The sequence below is a fragment of the Bufo bufo genome, chromosome 7, assembly GCF_905171765.1.
Source record: "Bufo bufo chromosome 7, aBufBuf1.1, whole genome shotgun sequence".
In the NCBI taxonomy this organism is placed as follows: domain Eukaryota; kingdom Metazoa; phylum Chordata; class Amphibia; order Anura; family Bufonidae; genus Bufo; species Bufo bufo.
The window spans coordinates 5,578,087-5,596,227 of NC_053395.1; the positions used below are offsets into that span (position 1 = coordinate 5,578,087).

General features: G+C 48.6%; 1 protein-coding gene and 1 long non-coding RNA gene across 8 annotated transcripts in view; one reads left to right on the plus strand and one right to left on the minus strand.

Annotated features, from left to right (window-relative positions):
• Positions 1-18,141, plus strand: part of LOC121008275 — a 324,152-nt gene that overhangs the window by 106,319 nt on the left and 199,692 nt on the right. The gene's annotated exons all lie outside the window — the stretch shown is intronic.
• LOC121008280 overlaps positions 1-18,141 on the minus strand; it is a 124,676-nt gene that overhangs the window by 105,723 nt on the left and 812 nt on the right. The window lies entirely within an intron of this gene.

Sequence of the window (18,141 nt, forward strand, 5' to 3'; positions counted from 1 at the left end):
CTTCTGGATCTTCAGATTGGGCACATGGCCTGAGCTTGCCCTTTACACCTTGGAGGTGCTGGCCTGCCCTGCAGCCAGTGTATTGTCTGAACGTGTATTTAGCACAACTGGAGGGGGTTATCACAGGTTATTATTCCCAATGTTTTGGGGTGTACCCTAATTTAAAAAAATGACAGCACTTCCACCAAAAAATTTTAATAAATGTAAAACCAAAAAGCAGTGTAGGCTACCTCCTCCTCCTCCACCGCTGCTTCCACCTACACCACCACATCTACCACCTCCTCAACCTCCTACTCCATATGGACCTCGTCCTCCTAGATCAAGATTATTATTTTTTATTTTTACATATTTTATCTTATTTAAAGTCATTTCCCTATCCACATTTGTTTGCAGAGCACTTGTCATGCTCTTAACCACATTTTGATGCCATTTGCAGCCCTCTAGCCCTTTCCATGACATTTTTACAGCCATTTTAGTGCTCAAAAGTTCGGGTCCCCATTGACTTCAATAGGGTTCGGGTCCAGGGTCAAGTTCGCGTCCCAAACTCGAACTTTTTTGTGAAGTTCGGTCGAACCCGAACATCCAGGTGTCCGCTCAACTGTAATTTTGACCAATCTGCCAAAGCAGAGCCTCTTGAAATTGGTGATTATGTGTTGCTAAAGAACAATCATCGCACCAGCAAGTTGGACAGTAAGTGGGAAAGAGATCCCTACATCGTTTCAGCTATCCCTTATCCAGCAACTGACACCTATGAGAAAACAAATCACCTCAAATAGTTCATCGCAATCGCTTGAAACTGTGTAACAAGGAGAAAGATACTCCAGGAGGAATCCTTCCAGATGAGACTATTACAGAGGAACATTAGCCTCCAATTCAAGTGCCTGAACTACCAGTTAAGTCTGTAGAGCCTATGCAAACTGTTGAAAAACTAATGACAGAAACAGATCCTCTAAAATGGTTCCTTACACCCTGGTTAAACATTTCTGTGCCTGCTCCAGTCAGTACAGTGTCACGTGAGCCAGAGGAACCACCTCAAGAAGAAGTTTCAGTAGTGCAAGAAACTCTAGTAATACCAAGTCCCCTTGCGCCAAGGCCAGAAGAAGGACCGCCACATCGCAGATCCAGTCGCATTACCAAGGGACAACCACCTGCTCGTTATAGGGAGTATCTACTGCAAAATCGGAGGAGAGTGCTTCCAGCTATCCCAGCTTAATGTGGATTACAATTTCGCTTCTTGGTGAGACTACAGAGACTGGATAAGAGGCTTCTTGACTCTGATTATTTGCCTTACTCCAAGGAGTCTCTACAGTCTTCTTTGTTTTGTTGTCACAACGTTCAAGCCTGTGCCCAGAGATAGACTCAAACGTACCTGAGCCTCTGTGTTGTTCATCGTCTTTATATCCCCTATGCTCAGGGAACGGATTCATGCACTGTGAGCCTCCTGATCTGCATCCATGTTCATCATTTCCCCATTCTGGACTATCCTGGTGTATAATTGTTCCGCTGTGCCAGGTCAGCGCCCCTGTTCATCAGTCTCCAGGGAAGAAACAACGCCCCTTTTCACTTGTTTACCATCATCATTGATGTTTGCCTGATATTTACAATTGTGCCTAACCAATTGCTTTTCAGATCTCAAGAAAAAGTATTGTTATGGGTTATGGTACTGTTTTTCATGCCTGCAGGATTGTTCTCTTTTTGTATTTTTCAGGAGACCATCATTTTCGTGTCGGGGTCGACACAGGTTAAACAAGGTGTATGCAGTGTCCCACTACCCTCGTGGGTACTGCAAAGTTGTTGTGTATTGCTTTGCATTCCTTATATAGCCTGTTTTTATGCTGCAATGCATCTTTATGTATAATCCCTGCTTACAGGTGTATTTAGATTGCAGTACACTGAGCTTACCACTGGGGGGAGATAATACCTCCCATATATATATATATATATAGTCCAGCTCAGGCCTAGTCTAGGAGTCTGCAGTCTGGGTGTATCAGTCTCTAGTGGAGTCTAGTTCAGTCCAGTTCAGTCTAGAGTTTGATCCCTGAGTTGAAGTGCTCCATACACTCAGCAGGATATTTATTCAGAGAATACTAAAGAAGAAGACCCCCAAAGGATTATGGCTATCTCTACAAGCGCCTTAGGACCTTTGGATTTAAAAGTGAAGGATTTATGCAGCACGCCAGACCTGCATGGTATAGCGAAGCGAGGTCACGGTTATGGGCAATCGAGGGTTGCTCACTGTATTGGAGAACCCTGGGCAGGCATGCGGCAGTGAAGGAGAGGTAGACACAGTTCCTCTGGGGCACACTCGGTATGTAGGGACCAGGCCTGATGGTGGATGAGGTGCCCTGGATGTTACAGGTATTTTGAGTGCCTGGGGCAAGGTCCCTTTTAGATTCGTGACGCCAGTGCCTGTAACGGTGGCACACCGATTTATAGTTGGAATAAGTGAGGTACACAGGTGGTATAGTGAACCAAACGTTGCTTTACTTAACAGCCCAACTTTGTACAGCAAGATAGTTATACAGTCCTTTATATCACAGCTTCACAAGCAGGCTTATTCCACAAGATGGCAGGTATGGATCATGCAAGATACTCAGAGGGTAAATCCACAACGCACTCAGAATCAGGTTGTACCTTTCCTCAGAAATAGCGTACACTGTCCTTTCTAGAACTCCTGTCTGGTTTCAATCCCAAGGCCCGGATGCCTAAATGGTGGCTTAAATCCTTGGTAAATATATATCTTCCTCCCGTATAAATCCTTGCCTTTCTTTATAGTTCCTCTGCCTATTAGTGTTACTTATCTTTGCGGGAAATATCCTTACTGGAGTGGTGAAGGACTGTGGGTTTCTCCCAGGAGGTTCTGTCCTGCTACTGGGGTGTCTCAACTGAGCTAAGCCTAGCCTCAGGAGCTTCAGGAAGACGAAGTAACTCCTCTAGTCCCCTGGAAGGAACTACCTTCCCCTGTCTGGGCCTACCTATATATAACCAGGGCTCTCTGGCTCCCTCTAACGCCCGGGAGGCTAAACTGCACCCTGACAGGCCTGACACCAGTTAACACAGGGAAAATGCATACATATGACATTAAATGCAATTAAGACACATTAACCCCTTTTGTGCAGTGCCAACCTTCACCTAGTGGGACACTACATACCACCACGCTATAACGTTGCCCGTTCTCGGCGCAACATGGAGGGGCCCTGCCCGGCTGGATACTGCAGCCTGAAAGACAAAATGGAGAACCGGCATACATGGCAATTATCACAGCAACAATACAAAGATTAACAAACATTGTAACTGAAGGAATGGTGAAAAGGGGCGTCGTTCTCTTTTCTCAGGATAATGTAAGGGAACAGGGGCGCTGACCTGGTGCAGCGTATAAATATTACCAGGATAGTCCATAAAAATGTGAATAAACATAAGTCCTTGGAGGCTCAAAGAACAAATACGAGTCCGTACCCAGGCTTGCAAAAGGGTTAAACAGGGGTTTCCAGTGAGGGGCTACCTGGGCCTATGATGTAGTCCTCAAACCTCACAGGTGGGTGTCCCCTGGTAGAACGAGTGGACCTCCTTAGTGGCAGGGATTCCTCCTGCCTGGACTCAGGAAGGTCAGGGGAGCTCACCGCCTCTGGAACTACTTCAGGAGCTCTCTGGGGTAAGATGTCCTGAGACGGAGGACTAACAGGAACAGGAGCAGGAACCAGTAAATTCAACCAAGGCGTGAGGGCCCAGTGGAGTGGCTCTTTATCATAGATCAAGTTCTCCACAGCCTGCATAGGGTCCATAGGTGGAGCCGGCAATTCTTCCTCAGAAGGCCCAGGCTCCATCTCCTCCGCCGCTGGTTCTCCTTCTATACAGAGCTTGAGGCGGTTCCTGTGAACGACTTGGGGACCTTTTCCTTCTCTGGAGACCTGGTAAATGTGGGCTGCAGCATTGGGTATGGCAGTAATAATGTAGGGAATCCTTTCCCATTTGCTGTCCAACTTGCTGGTCCGGTGGTTGTTTTTCAACCATACCTTGTCTCCCAGAGCCAGGGGTCCCGCATGGGCAGTCTGGTCATAGTCCTTCTGCTGCCTTTCTCGAACAATCTCCATCCGTTCCTGGACAATCTCCTTAGCATTGAGGAGACGCCTTTGATGTTCCACTACCCAATCTGTCCTGGGCAGTGGGTTGATTACATCCGGTACTTGTACCCCCAGGGAGTGATCCGCAGGCAATCTCCCTTGTCAGCCAAACATCAAATAGAACGGGGTGTAACCGGTGGAACAATGGATGGTGTTGTTGTAAGTGTACATGAGCTGCGGCAACAGAGTAGGCCAATCACCCCTCGTCTCAGGGGGTACTGCTCTCAACATTTCAATGAGAGTCTTATTCATTTTTTCGCAGAGTCCGTTACCTTGCGGATGATAGGCGGTGGTCCGGACTTTCTGGCAGTTGTGCAGCAGACACATCTCATGGAACAGCTGTGACTCAAACGCAGACCCTTGGTCGGTGAGGATCCTTTCTGGGCAGCCGTAGGGCAACAGGAAATGCTTCCAGAACGCCTCTGCTGTGGTCTTGGCTGTCAGGTCTTTCACAGGCACTGCTACGACAAACTTGGTGAAGTGATCAATTATAGTCATGGCATATGTATACCCAGAGCGACTCAGCTCCAACTTCACATGATCAATCGCGACAAGTTCTAAAGGAGCTGTACTTACAATAGGATGGAGAGGCGCCCTCTGGTCATGGCGTTCAGTCCGCCCCACAGCACAGGCAGTGCATTCTCGGCACCATTTTTCGATATCCTCTCTCATCCCAATTCAATAGAATCTTCTCCGTATGGTGGCCTCAGTCTTTTGCACACCGAAGTGTCCGGACTGGTTGTGGTACATGTCCAGTACCAGGCTGGCATCCTGACGTGGCAGGAGAATTTGGTAAACTCTATCACAGGACACTGGATCCAGACTCCTTCTGAGCAACAGGCCTCTTTGAAGGAATAGTTGGTGGCGATGTCTCCACAGTCTCACTAGTTCTGGGTCTGCACTCTTCCTGCGGATTCTCTCAGGGATTTTCCCACTGGTAAGGAAGTCGAGCAGTTCACCGAGGACTCTACTTTCGGACTGGAGCTTAATCCATCTTTCTTGATCGCCTCTGGACTCAGGATCATCTGAGGAGGGAGGATCAGCAGCAGGGAGATTTTCAGTACGGATATTATCCTGCTGGGCAATTTTTTTGTAGAACGCGGGCATTTCCACTTCTTCCCAGGCATCTTTTAGCTCATCTGTGGCCTCTGTAGTGGGAAGCCGCGTCAGGGCATCAGCATTATCATTGGAGCGGCCTGCCCGGTACTTCACAGTAAAGTCATAGTTGGCTAGGCGGGAGGCCCATCTTTGCTCCAGTGCCCCTAACTTAGCCGTGTTCAGATGCGCCAGGGGATTATTGTCCGTGAAGGCAACAAATGGTGTGGCAGCGAGATAGTCTTTGAACTTTTCAGTCACAGCCCACACTAAGGCAAGAAACTCCAGCTTGAAAGAACTGTAATTCTGGTCATTCTTTTCAGCTCCCTTCAGGGATCTGCTGGCGTAGGCAATTATCCTTTCTTTGTTGTCTTGCACTTGAGCCAACACGGCCCCCAGGCCTCTTTTACTGGCATCCGTGTAGAGGAGGAATGGCTTCTGATAATCTGGGTAACCCAGAACAGGGGGTTCAGTCAACTTCTTCTTTAGGAGTTGAAAGGCAATTTCTCGTTCTTGGTTCCATTCAACAGGAATAGGAGTTTTCGAGCTCTTCTTTGGATGCCCCCTCAACAGTTCCTGGATGGGATCCGCAATTTGTGCGAAATGCGGGATGAAACGCCTGTAGTACCCTGCAAAACTGAGAAAGCTTCTCACCTCTTTCACGGTCGTTGGAGTAGGCCAGTTGCGGACAGCAGCAAGTTTATCAGGATCAGGCTGTATTCCTTCGGCACTGACAACGTGCCCAAGGTATTTGACCGCTGGTTTCAGTAGGTGACACTTGGATGGCTTGATTTTGAGGCCATATTTAGCAAGAACTTGAAACACCTCACCCAGGTGCTTTAAATGGTCCTCATACGTCTTGGAATATACAATGACGTCATCCAGATATAAGAGTACAGTCTCAAAATATCTATGGCCTAAACAACGTTCCATCAGCCTCTGGAATGTTCCTGGAGCGTTACACAGTCCAAACGGCATATAATTGAATTCAAACAGGCCCATAGGTGTAGTGAAAGCAGTCTTTTCTCGATCTTCTGGGGCCATGGGTACTTGCCAGTACCCGCTGGTTAAGTCCAAGGTGGAGAAATAGGCTGATGACCCCAGGGCAGTCAAGGACTCCTCAATGCGTGGCAATGGATATGCATCTTTGTGGGTGATTTGATTAATTTTTCTGTAATCCACGCAGAACCTTATGCTGCCATCTTTTTTTCGGACAAGTACTAGGGGCGCAGCCCAGGGACTATGACTGTCCCGGATTATGTTAGTGTCTTTCATCTCTTGTATCATCTCTTTCACAGACTGATAGGTAGTAGGTGGTATGGGTCTGTGCCTCTCCTTAATAGGAGGATGAGAGCCAGTGGGTATGGTGTGTTTGATTACACTGACCTCTCCGTAGTCCGTGGAGTGCTTGCTGAAAGCCTGGTGGTGCTCCTTCACCAGCTTCAGGACTCCCTCTATCTGCTCTTTTGGGGTGGATTCGTTCCCCACATGTAGTTCTTCCCACCAGGATGTTGAAGGGGTGCTGCTGCTCTGTGTGGTCTGGAACGCCTCCGTGGCAGGCAGACGAATCACATCCTGGAAAGACACCTGGAAAAGCTGAGCAACGGGATGATCACTAAAGTTAATCAAGCGGACAGGCACTTTACCTTGAGACACGGTCACCAGGCTCTTGGCTGTCCGTACGAAGGGATGATTTTCAAAAGGAATAGGTTCCACTAAGGCTTGATAGTCCTGGCCCTGGATCCCTAACACCGCACGGCACCACAGGATGATCTGGGAATTTGGAGGCAGAATTACCGGCCGGTTATCCCGGATCCGGACAGTGCAAATTTCTCCTGTCTTGTTGGCGAACTTTTGTTGAGCACACAGCACACTAATAGTCTTTTGAATAACTCTTCTGGAAGCAGGTGAGGCTGAAGATATAGTTTGATTTAATGCGTCAAGCACTTCAGAGTAACAATTTTTTAGAACGTTAGTCCCTAATATCACAGGGTGTCCTCCTTTATCTCCTGCTTGTACCACAATCACGCCTTGCTGTGGCAGGGTGGCTTCTCCCACCTGAAGGGTAGGTTCCCAATACCCATGCACTTTCACTGGCTTACCGTTGCTGGCAATGATATCTAGCCAGGACTCTGGTGGCTGGGTGAGGAGACTTGGATCCCAGAACTTGTCAAAGGCAGGCCTTTGGATGGTGGTGACCTGTGACCCAGTGTCCAACAGGGCTTCAAAGGGTATCCCGTTGATACATATATTGACTTTTGGACGGGATCCTACATACTTAGGCATCCAGCTTGGATCCTTTGGACCTACTGTTCTACCTCCCGAGGGGCGGTCCTCTGCCTCAGGGGTTGCCCGTTTAACTGCCAGCACATTGGTTCAGTATGTCCATATTTCTTGCAGTGGTGGCAGACAGGCTGTTTTCTACTTCTGGGCCGGTACCTCGGTCGCCCATCAGGCTCTTTTGGGTATACGTCTCCATATGCAGGTGGGAGCCTTGGAGGAAAAGGACCTTCATCCTCTAGTAACAATGGTCTCTCCTACTCCTCTATCTTCTTGCACACCTTCTCTAGACTTAGAGTAAGATGGTTCACTTGCTCCATGAGGGCTGCCACTACATCTGTGACTGGAGCTTGGGTGGCCTGACTGACCCCTGCAGACCCCACATTCACAGTCTTGGGCTGACAAGCCTGGGGTTCATAGGAGGCTGCCGGCCCTGGAGCCGGGTTCTGGCCCAATATACTGATGGCCAATTCTTTAAAGTCCAGAAATGCACAGTGGGGGTGTTGAGTTGACAACATGCGTAGCTGGCCCTTTAAATGCTCATTACTTACGCCTGCAATGAATTGTTCTCTAAGAGTCCGGTCCTGGTCCTCAGCTTCTTTAGGATCCACTTGGACTACAGCTCTCAGTGTCTCTTGTAAGGACAGGGCAAAATCACGGAGCGACTCTCCAGGCTGCTGCTTTCTGCTGAAGAAACGCATTTTAACTTCTGACACCGTTCTGGCCTCAAATGTGGTGCCCAAGCAATCAAAGATCTGTTCCAGGCTACTTTTCTCAGAGCGGGGCCACGACATGACTTCCCTGCGGGCGGCCCCTTCCAACTGAGCTAGGAGGATCTCCATTTGCTGTTCGGCATTTATGGGATAAAGCCGGAACAAGGCCAGTATCTGCTCCCTAAAGTCCTTTAACTTGTGGGCTTCCCCTGAATAACGTGGGAACCAGGGGGCCCCAATATAGTACGGCATAGTTAGCGGCATCAAGCTTGGCAGTGCCGCGGCGGCAGGGGCCCTAGGGTCGGCTGGGGATACTCCGGAAGGCACGACTGGGGCCACCTGTCCGATTTCCTCAGGTGTAGACATGGCGTTGCTAGGTGGGTATGGCCCTTTAAATGTAGCGGAGCCGACCGGAGTAGCAATGGTAACAACTTTTTTTTTTTTTCCACAGTAAAGTCTCTGGTTACCAGCAGGGGTCCCTCCGGTACCCTGGCAGGGGTCGGGAAGATTCCGGTAAGGTGATCAGGGGAGCCGGCAAAAGTTTTAAGTCAGTACTCACTCCGGTGGTGCTCGCTCCAAGTCTCGCGAGATGCGTGGCTACGGGCGTCGAACGTCCAGCGAACAGCGTCAGCAGGTGGGCGCGGCCTCTCGTAGCTCCGGGACTCAGGTAGGCGGCACCTTTTCTTCCAGGCTGGGCGGCGTTCTTCCTCCTCGCTGGCTGGGTGATGACTCCGCCTGGTTCTTTTCGCGCCAAAGTCCTCTTTTTTGCGCCAAACGGTTCACCAGGCGCACTTGCAATCCACCTCAGGTTTAAGTGGCAAAATGGCTGTCTATTCACTGACAGCATGCGGTGGCTCAAATAAGCAGCAAACAGTCCAGAAAATATTATCCTCACACCGCTAATTCTTTTCAGTTCTTTGGCCCAGCAATTTTTAATAACACAATAGGGCTTGGTCACTTTAAGGCAATTTTTAGCACACAGTTGTATATCCGCAATGGCGCAGGAATGTTCGTTATCCTGTTCGTGACGCCAATTTATGCAGCACGCCAGACCTGCAGGGTATAGCGAAGCGAGGTCACGGTTATGGGCAATTGAGGGTTGCTCACTGTATTGGAGAACCCTGGGCAGGCATGCGGCAGTGAAGGAGAGGTAGACACAGTTCCTCTGGGGCACACTCGGTATGTAGGGACCAGGCCTGATGGTGGATGAGGTGCCCTGGATGTTACAGGTATTTTGAGTGCCTGGGGCAAGGTCCCTTTTAGATTCGTGATGCCAGTGCCTGTAACGGTGGCACACCGATTTATAGTTGGAATAAGTGAGGTACACAGGTGGTATAGTGAACCAAACGTTGCTTTACTTAAACAGTCCAACTTTGTACATCAAGATAGTTATACAGTCCTTTAGATCACAAGCTTCACAAGCAGGCTTATTTCACAAGATGGCAGGTATTAATCATGCAAGATACTCAGAGGGTAAATCCACAACGCACTCAGAATCAGGTTGTACCTTTCCTCAGAAATAGCGTACACTGTCCTTTTAGAACTCCTGTCTGGTTTCAATCCCAAGGCCCGGATGCCTAAATGGTGGCTTAAATCCTTGGAAAAAATATATATCTTCCTCCCGTATAAATCCTTGCTTTGCTTTATAGTTCCTCTGCCTATTAGTGTTACTTATCTTTGCGGGAAATATCCTTACTTGTCTGGTGAAGGACTGTGGGTTTCTCCCAGGAGGTTCTGTCCTGCTACTGGGGTGTCTCTACTGAGCTAATCCTAGCCTCAGGAGCTTCAGGAAGACGAAGTGACTCCTCTAGTCCCCTGGAAGGAACTACCTTCCCCTGTCTGGGCCTACCTATATATAACCAGGGCTCTCTGGCTCCCTCTAACGTCTGGGAGGCTAAACTGCACCCTGACAGGCCTGACACCAGTTAACAAAGGGAAAATGCATACATATGACATTAAATGCAATTAAGACACATTAACCCCTTTTGTGCAGTGCCAACCTTCACCTAGTGGGACACTACATTTACCAGCCTCTGGCAGCCTCACTAACCTGCTCTGGGATAACCAGGACCAGCATAAAAGTCCTCTACCAGTAAGGCTACCAACCTATATCATTTAATAGCTAGAGAGACACTACACCTGTTGCAGTTTTACCCCCTGTCAACCTCAAAGAGACTGTTTAATACTTTGATGTTACTGTTACCAGAAGCATTGTTCAGTAAAAGTTATAAGTTGAATTACACCATCCTTGTCTCAGTCTTCAGTTCCTCAATTAACACTACAGTAAATGGTTGCACCACCCCAAAAGGTACTGGCATCACGACTACAAGGGACCTTGCCAATGCCATAGGCACATTAATACAGACCATCAAGTGCTCCTCGAACCACCATCTGGCCTGTGTCCCTTACACCAGAGTGTGCCCCAGAATATTCTTGTCTTCACTTATGCGAGACTGCCCAGGGACGACGTAACCGTGAGTAACCAGATATGTTTTTACCTCGGCCGACCTAATACTTACACTGTGACCTCACATATAATTTCCCCTGTCGGTATGGCATACTGCACTTCCACCGTGCTGTCGTCGCGTACATCTGGCAAAAGACAGGCTTTCTTGCCCCAAATGTTCGAGCGAAAAAAGATGATGATGCCGGATAACCCTCTTGCCCAACAGCTGACCGCTGGCGTGTCAGAAATGCTAGCCTGCCAACTATTTCCATATAAACTGGTGGACTCTGAGGCCTTTAGAAAATTTGTGGCCATTGGAACACCACAATGGAAGGTGCTATATGGCCACGTTCAGCGGCAAGTGAATGTATCTCTGGCACACAGTGTCGATGCCAAGATCCATCTGACCACAGACACGCGGTCTAGCAAACACGGGCAGGGAAGGTACATAACTTTTACTGCCCACTGGGTGAACCTTCTGACGGCCGTCAAGCATGTAAACCATGGCATGTAGATTTGGTGTTACCGCCACGGATTGCATGCAGGCCTGCCTCTTCTTCTCCTCCTCCTACTCCATCCTCCGTCTCCTCCTCCGCTGACTCCTCCTTTTCCACTGCTACAGCCTTTTCCACTGCGCCCCCCGAGCTCCCCAGAACCTATTCGACGTGCCAGGTGAGACGTTGCCATGCTGTGCTGCGTCTGTTGTGCCTGGAAGACAAGAGCCACACCGGTCCTTCTCAGCTTTCAGCTCTGCGGTCACAGGCAGATCAGTGGCTAACCGCGTCAATTTGACAGTTGGTAAAGTGGTGTGCGACAACGGTGCCAATCTGCTCAGCACGCTGAAACAGGGCAAAATGACATACTTGCCGTGCATGGCACACGTCCTGAACTTAGTCGTGCAGTGACTCGTTGCCAAATACCCTGGAGTCCAGGACGTCTTGCGGCAGGCCAGGAAAATCTCTGCCCATTTTAGAAGATCTTACACGGCCATGGCTCGCCTTGCTGATGTTCAGACGTCCGTCAGAGGTCTGATTTGTGACTGCCCGACGCACTGGAACTCCACCTTGTATATGCTTGATAGGCTGCTCCAGCAGAAATGTGCTGTTAACGACTAACTGTACGAACTCTGAGGCAGGACAGGTTCTGGGGAGCTTGGTTTTTTTCCCCACCGCGCCAGTGGCTGGTCATGCACGACGCATGCAGACTTCTGTGGCCATTTGATGAGATCACGAAACTGGTCAGTCGCAGCCAGGGCGCCATCAGTGACATCTTACCTTATGTCTTCTTTATGGAGCGTGTCTTATGTCATGTCATTGATCAAGCCGTCAAGGAGCAGGAAGATGAGGAAGTCACAATGCTGGATGAATTCTTAGGGGGGGGGGGGCTACTCCATCTGAGACAAGTCAGCAGGAGTCTGAAGAGGAATCAGAGGAGGATGGTGGCAGGGCAGAGGAGGAGCAAGAAGAGCAGGCTTTAAACGTTTCTGGGATTAGAGATGTCCCAAACTATTCGCCGGCGAACATATTCGTGTTCGCTGCGGTGGGTGAACATATGCGATGTTCGGTCCGCCCCCTATTCGTCATCATTGAGCAAACTTTGACCCTGTACCTAACAGTCAGCAGACACATTCCAGCCAATCAGCAGCAGACCCTCCCTCCCAGACCCTCCCACCTCCTGGACAGCATCCATCTTAGATTCATTCGGAAGCTGCATTCTTAGTGAGAGGAGGGACAGTGCTGCTGCTGCTGCTGCTGATTTAATAGGGAAATCGATAGCTAGGCCAGTGTTCTGTGTCCACTGCAGTCCTGAAGGACTCATCTGATCTGCTGTAAGGACTGCACCCCAAAAAGCCCTTTTTAGGGCTAGAACATCAGTCTGCTTTTTTTTTTTTTCCCTGTGTAATCTAATTGCAGTTGCCTGCCCGTGTGTGTGTGTCAGGCTCACAGCGTATACCGTGCCCACTTGCCCAGTGCCACCACTCATATCTGGTGTCACAATAGCTTACATAAAAAAAAAAAAAAACTTTTTTGACTGTAATATAATAGCAGTCAGTAGTCTGCACGCGTGTGTGTTTCAGGCCCTGCAAGTGAACAGTGTCACCAGCGCAATTCATATCTGGTGTAACAGTAAATTACATTTAAAAAACAACAACAATTTTGACTGTAATAGATTGAATAGCAGTTAGTTGTCTGCAAGCGTGTGTGTCAGGCCTACAGCGTCTACTCTGCCAACTTCTGCCAGTGCACAGTGCCATTCATATCTGGTGGCACAGTAGCTTGCACGCATAGTACAACTAAACTAATCTAAAAAAAATGACAGGCAGAGGCAGGCCTCCCCGCAGGGGCCGTCGTGGTCGTGGTGCTGTGATTCCCTTTGGCCCTAGAATAATGCCCAGTGTTCAGAGGCCACGTACCCTGAACTCGAAAAGTTCTGAGGACATAGTTGACTGACTAACACAGGACACCCAATCTTCTACAGCTTCCGCTCGGAACCTTGACGCACCATCCTCCTCCAGCTCAGCTTCGGGCACCTCTCAAGTTACCACTCGCCCGCCTGCCGCCACCACCAACACTAGCACCACAGCCGCTTCCCTTGATCCCTCAGAGGAGTTATTTACACATCAGTTGGAAGAAATGAGTGATGCGCAACCATTATTGCCAGAGGATGTAGATAACAGGGATATGTCTCAGTCAGGCAGCATTACACACATGGACGTACGGTGTGATGATGATGATGATGTTGTACCCGCTGCTGCTTCCTTTGCTGAGTTGTCAGATACAAGTGAAGCGGTTGATGATGACGATGTGTCCGTGGATGTCACGTGGGTGCCTGCTCGAAGAGAAGAATAACAGGGGGAAAGTTCAGATGGGGAGACAGAGAGGAGGAGGAGACGAGTTGGTAGCAGGGGGAGGTCGTCGCAAGGAGCTAGTGGCACAGTCAGACAGCACGTATCGGCACCCGGGGTCAGCCAGACAGCACGCCAATCAACACATGCTGCTGCCACCACCAGAATGCCGTCATTGCAGAGCTCAGCAGTGTGGCATTTTTTTTTGTGTGTCTGCCTCTGACAACAGCGATGCCATTTGCAACCTGTGCCAAAAGAAACTGAGTCGTGGGAAGTCCAACCCCCAACTAGGTACAACTGCTTTGCGAAGGCACATGATCGCACATCACAAACGCCTATGGGATCAACACATGATGAGTACAAGCAGCACACAAACTCAAAGCCACCATCCTCCTCCTGGTCCAGCATCTTCAGCCATGTCAACCACTGCTGTCCTCCTTGCCCCCTCTCAACCACCCGCCACTCCGCCTCTCACCTTCAGCAGTTCCATCTCATCTGCCCACAGTCAGGTGTCTGTCAAGGACATGTTTGAGTGTAAGAAGCCAATGTCACAGAGTCACCCCCTTGCCCGGCGTCTGACAGCTGGCTTGTCGGAACTCTTAGCCCGCCAGCTTTTACCATACCAGCTGGTGGAGTCTGAGGCCTCCAAAAAATTTGTCGCTATTGGGACACCGCAGTGGAAGGTACCCGGCCGAAATTTCTTTTCACTAAAGGCAATCCCCAACCTGTACTCTATTGTGGAAAAGGAAGTCATGGCATGTCTGGCACACAGTGTTGGGGCAAGGATCCATCTGACCACTGATACCTGGTCTGCAAAGCACGGTCAGGGCAGGTATATCACCTACACTGCGCATTGGGTAAACCTGCTGACGGCTGCCAAGCATGGAATGCATGGCTCTGCAGAGGAGTTGGTGACACCGCCACGACTTTCAGGCAGGCCTACTGCCACCTCCTTTACTCCTCCTACTCCATCCTCTTCCATAACCTCATGCGCAATGCCTGTAGGCTCATGCGTCCTTTTGAGGAGGTGAAAACCTAGTCAGTCGCACCGAAGGCACCATCAGCGACCTCATCCCATTTGTTTTCTTCCTGGAGCGTGCCCTGAGAAGAGTGCTGGATCAGGCCATAGATGAGCGTGAAGAGAAAGAGGAAGAGTTGTGGTCACCATCACCACCAGAAACAGCCTTATCATCATCGCTTGCCGGACCTGTGGGAACGCTGGAAGAGGAGTCTGAGGAAGAGGAGACAGAGGAGGAAGGTGGCTTTGAGGAGATGGAAGACCAACCACAGCAGGCGTCCCAGGGGGCTTGTTGTCACCTTTCGGGGACCCTTGGTGTTGTACGTGGCTGGGGGGAGGAAGAGACCTTCAATGACGTCAGTGAGGACAAGGAACGGGACATGAGTAGCTTGGTATCCAACCTTGTGCAAATGGACTGTTTGCGGTTGTGCAAATGGACTGTTTGCGGTTGTTTGCGGGGCGTTAAACGGGGAGTTTGGTCTGTCACTGTGAAGCGGGCGTAACCCTTACACTACCTGATCGATACATACCTGATGTTATAAAGCACGTTATTCCAAACAATTTTGGATTGTTAGGTGATTTATGCCCTTTATGGATTAAAACCCGACTCTGCGTCAACTGTGTAATTTTCCATGGGAGTTTTGCCATGGATCCCCCTCCGGCATGCCACAGTCCAGGTGTTAGTCCCCTTGAAACAGCTTTTCCATCACTATTGTGGCCAGAAAGAGTCCCTGTGGGTTTTAAAATTCGCCTGCCTATTGAAGTCTATGGCGGTTCACCTGTTCGCAAACATTTGCGAAAATTCGCGTTCGCCGTTCGCGAATGGAAAATTTTATGTTTGCGACATCTCTAGTGACAGGTTCTCTATATATATATAATCTTCTCAGCTCCTCCTGCTCTATAACACGCTGCCTGCAGATTCCACGGTGACAGGTTCTCTATATATATATAATCTGCTCAGCTCCTTCTGCGCTATAACACGCTGACTGCAGATTACATGGTGACAGGTTCTCTCTATATATAATCTTCTCAGCTCCTCCTGCTCTATAACACGCTGCCTGCAGATTCCACGGTGACAGGTTCTCTATATATATATAATCTGCTCAGCTCCCCCTGCTCTATAACACGCTGCCTGCAGATTACATGGTGACAGGTTCTCTATATATATATAATCTGCTCAGCTCCTCCTGCTCTATAACACGCTGCCTGCAGATTAAACGGTGACAGATTCTCTATATATATATAATCTGCTCAGCTCCTCCTGCTCTATAACACACTGCCTGCAGATTATATGGTGACACGTTCTCTTTATATATAATCTGCTCAGCTCCTCCTGCTCTATAACACGCTGCCTGCAGATTACATGGTGACAGGTTCTCTTTATATATAATCTGCTCAGCTCCTACTGCTCTATAACACACTGCCTGCAGATTACATGGTGACAGGTTCTCTTTATATATAATCTGCTCAGCTCCTCCTGCTCTATAACATGCTGCCTGCAGATTACATGGTGACAGGTCCTCTGTATATATAATCTGCTCAGCTCCTCCTGCTCTATAACACGCTGCCTGCAGATTACACGGTGACAGGTCCTCTGTATATATAATCTGCTCAGCTCCTCCTGCTCTATAACACGCTACCTGCAGATTACACGGTGACAGGTTCTCTTTATATATAATCTGCTCAGCTCCTCCTGCTCTATAACACACTGCCTGCAGATTATATGGTGACACGTTCTCTTTATATATAATCTGCTCAGCTCCTCCTGCTCTATAACACGCTGCCTGCAGATTACATGGTGACAGGTTCTCTTTATATATAATTTGCTCAGCTCCTACTGCTCTATAACACACTGCCTGCAGATTACACGGTGACGGGTTCTCTATATATATAATCTGCTCAGCTCCTCCTGCTCTATAACACGCTGCCTGCAGATTACACGGTGACAGGTTCTCTTTATATATAATCTGCTCAGATCCTCCTGCTCTATAACACGCTGCCTGCAGATTACATGGTGACAGGTTCTCTTTATATATAATCTGCTCAGCTCCTCGTGCTCTATAACACGCTGCCTGCAGATTACACGGTGACAGGTTCTCTTTATATATAATCTGCTCAGATCCTCCTGCTCTATAACACGCTGCCTGCAGATTACATGGTGACAGGTTCTCTTTATATATAATCTGCTCAGATCCTCCTGCTCTTTAACACACTGCCTGCAGATTACATGGTGACAGGTTCTCTATATATATAATCTGCTCAGCTCCTCCTGCTCTATAACACACTGCCTGCAGATTACATGGTGACGGGTTCTCTTTATATATAATCTGCTCAGCTCCTCCTGCTCTATAACACACTGCCTGCAGATTACACGATGACTGGTTCTCTGTATATATAATCTGCTCAGCTCCTCCTGCTCTATAACACGCTGCCTGCAGATTACACGGTGACAGGTTCTCTCTATATATACTCTGCTCAGCTCCTCCTGCTCTATAACACGCTGCCTGCAGATTACATGGTGACAGGTCCTCTGTATATATAATCTGCTCAGCTCCTCCTGCTCTATAACACACTGCCTGCAGATTACACGGTGACAGGTTCTCTTTATATATAATCTGCTCAGATCCTCCTGCTCTATAACACACTGCCTGCAGATTACACGGTGACGGGTTCTCTATATATATAATCTGCTCAGCTCCTCCTGCTCTATAACATGCTGCCTGCAGATTACACGGTGACAGATTCTCTATATATATATAATCTGCTCAGCTCCTCCTGCTCTATAACACACTGCCTGCAGATTACATGGTGACAGGTTCTCTTTATATATAATCTGCTCAGCTCCTCCTGCTCTATAACATGCTGCCTGCAGATTACATGGTGACAGGTTCTCTTTATATATAATCTGCTCAGCTCCTCCTGCTCTATAACACGCTGCCTGCAGATTACATGGTGACAGGTTCTCTGTATATATAATCTGCTCAGCTCCTCCTGCTCTATAACACACTGCCTGCAGATTACATGGTGACGGGTTCTCTTTATATATAATCTGCTCAGCTCCTCCTGCTCTATAACACGCTGCCTGCAGATTACACGGTGACAGGTTCTCTTTATATATAATCTGCTCAGATCCTCCTGCTCTATAACACACTGCCTGCAGATTACACGGTGACGGGTTCTCTATATATATAATCTGCTCAGCTCCTCCTACTCTATAACATGCTGCCTGCAGATTACACGGTGACAGATTCTCTATATATATATAATCTGCTCAGCTCCTCCTGCTCTATAACACACTGCCTGCAGATTACATGGTGACAGGTTCTCTTTATATATAATCTGCTCAGCTCCTCCTGCTCTATAACATGCTGCCTGCAGATTACATGGTGACAGGTTCTCTTTATATATAATCTGCTCAGCTCCTCCTGCTCTATAACACGCTGCCTGCAGATTACATGGTGACAGGTTCTCTGTATATATAATCTGCTCAGCTCCTCCTGCTCTATAACACACTGCCTGCAGATTACATGGTGACGGGTTCTCTTTATATATAATCTGCTCAGCTCCTCCTGCTCTATAACACTCTGCCTGCAGATTACATGGTGACAGGTTCTCTTTATATA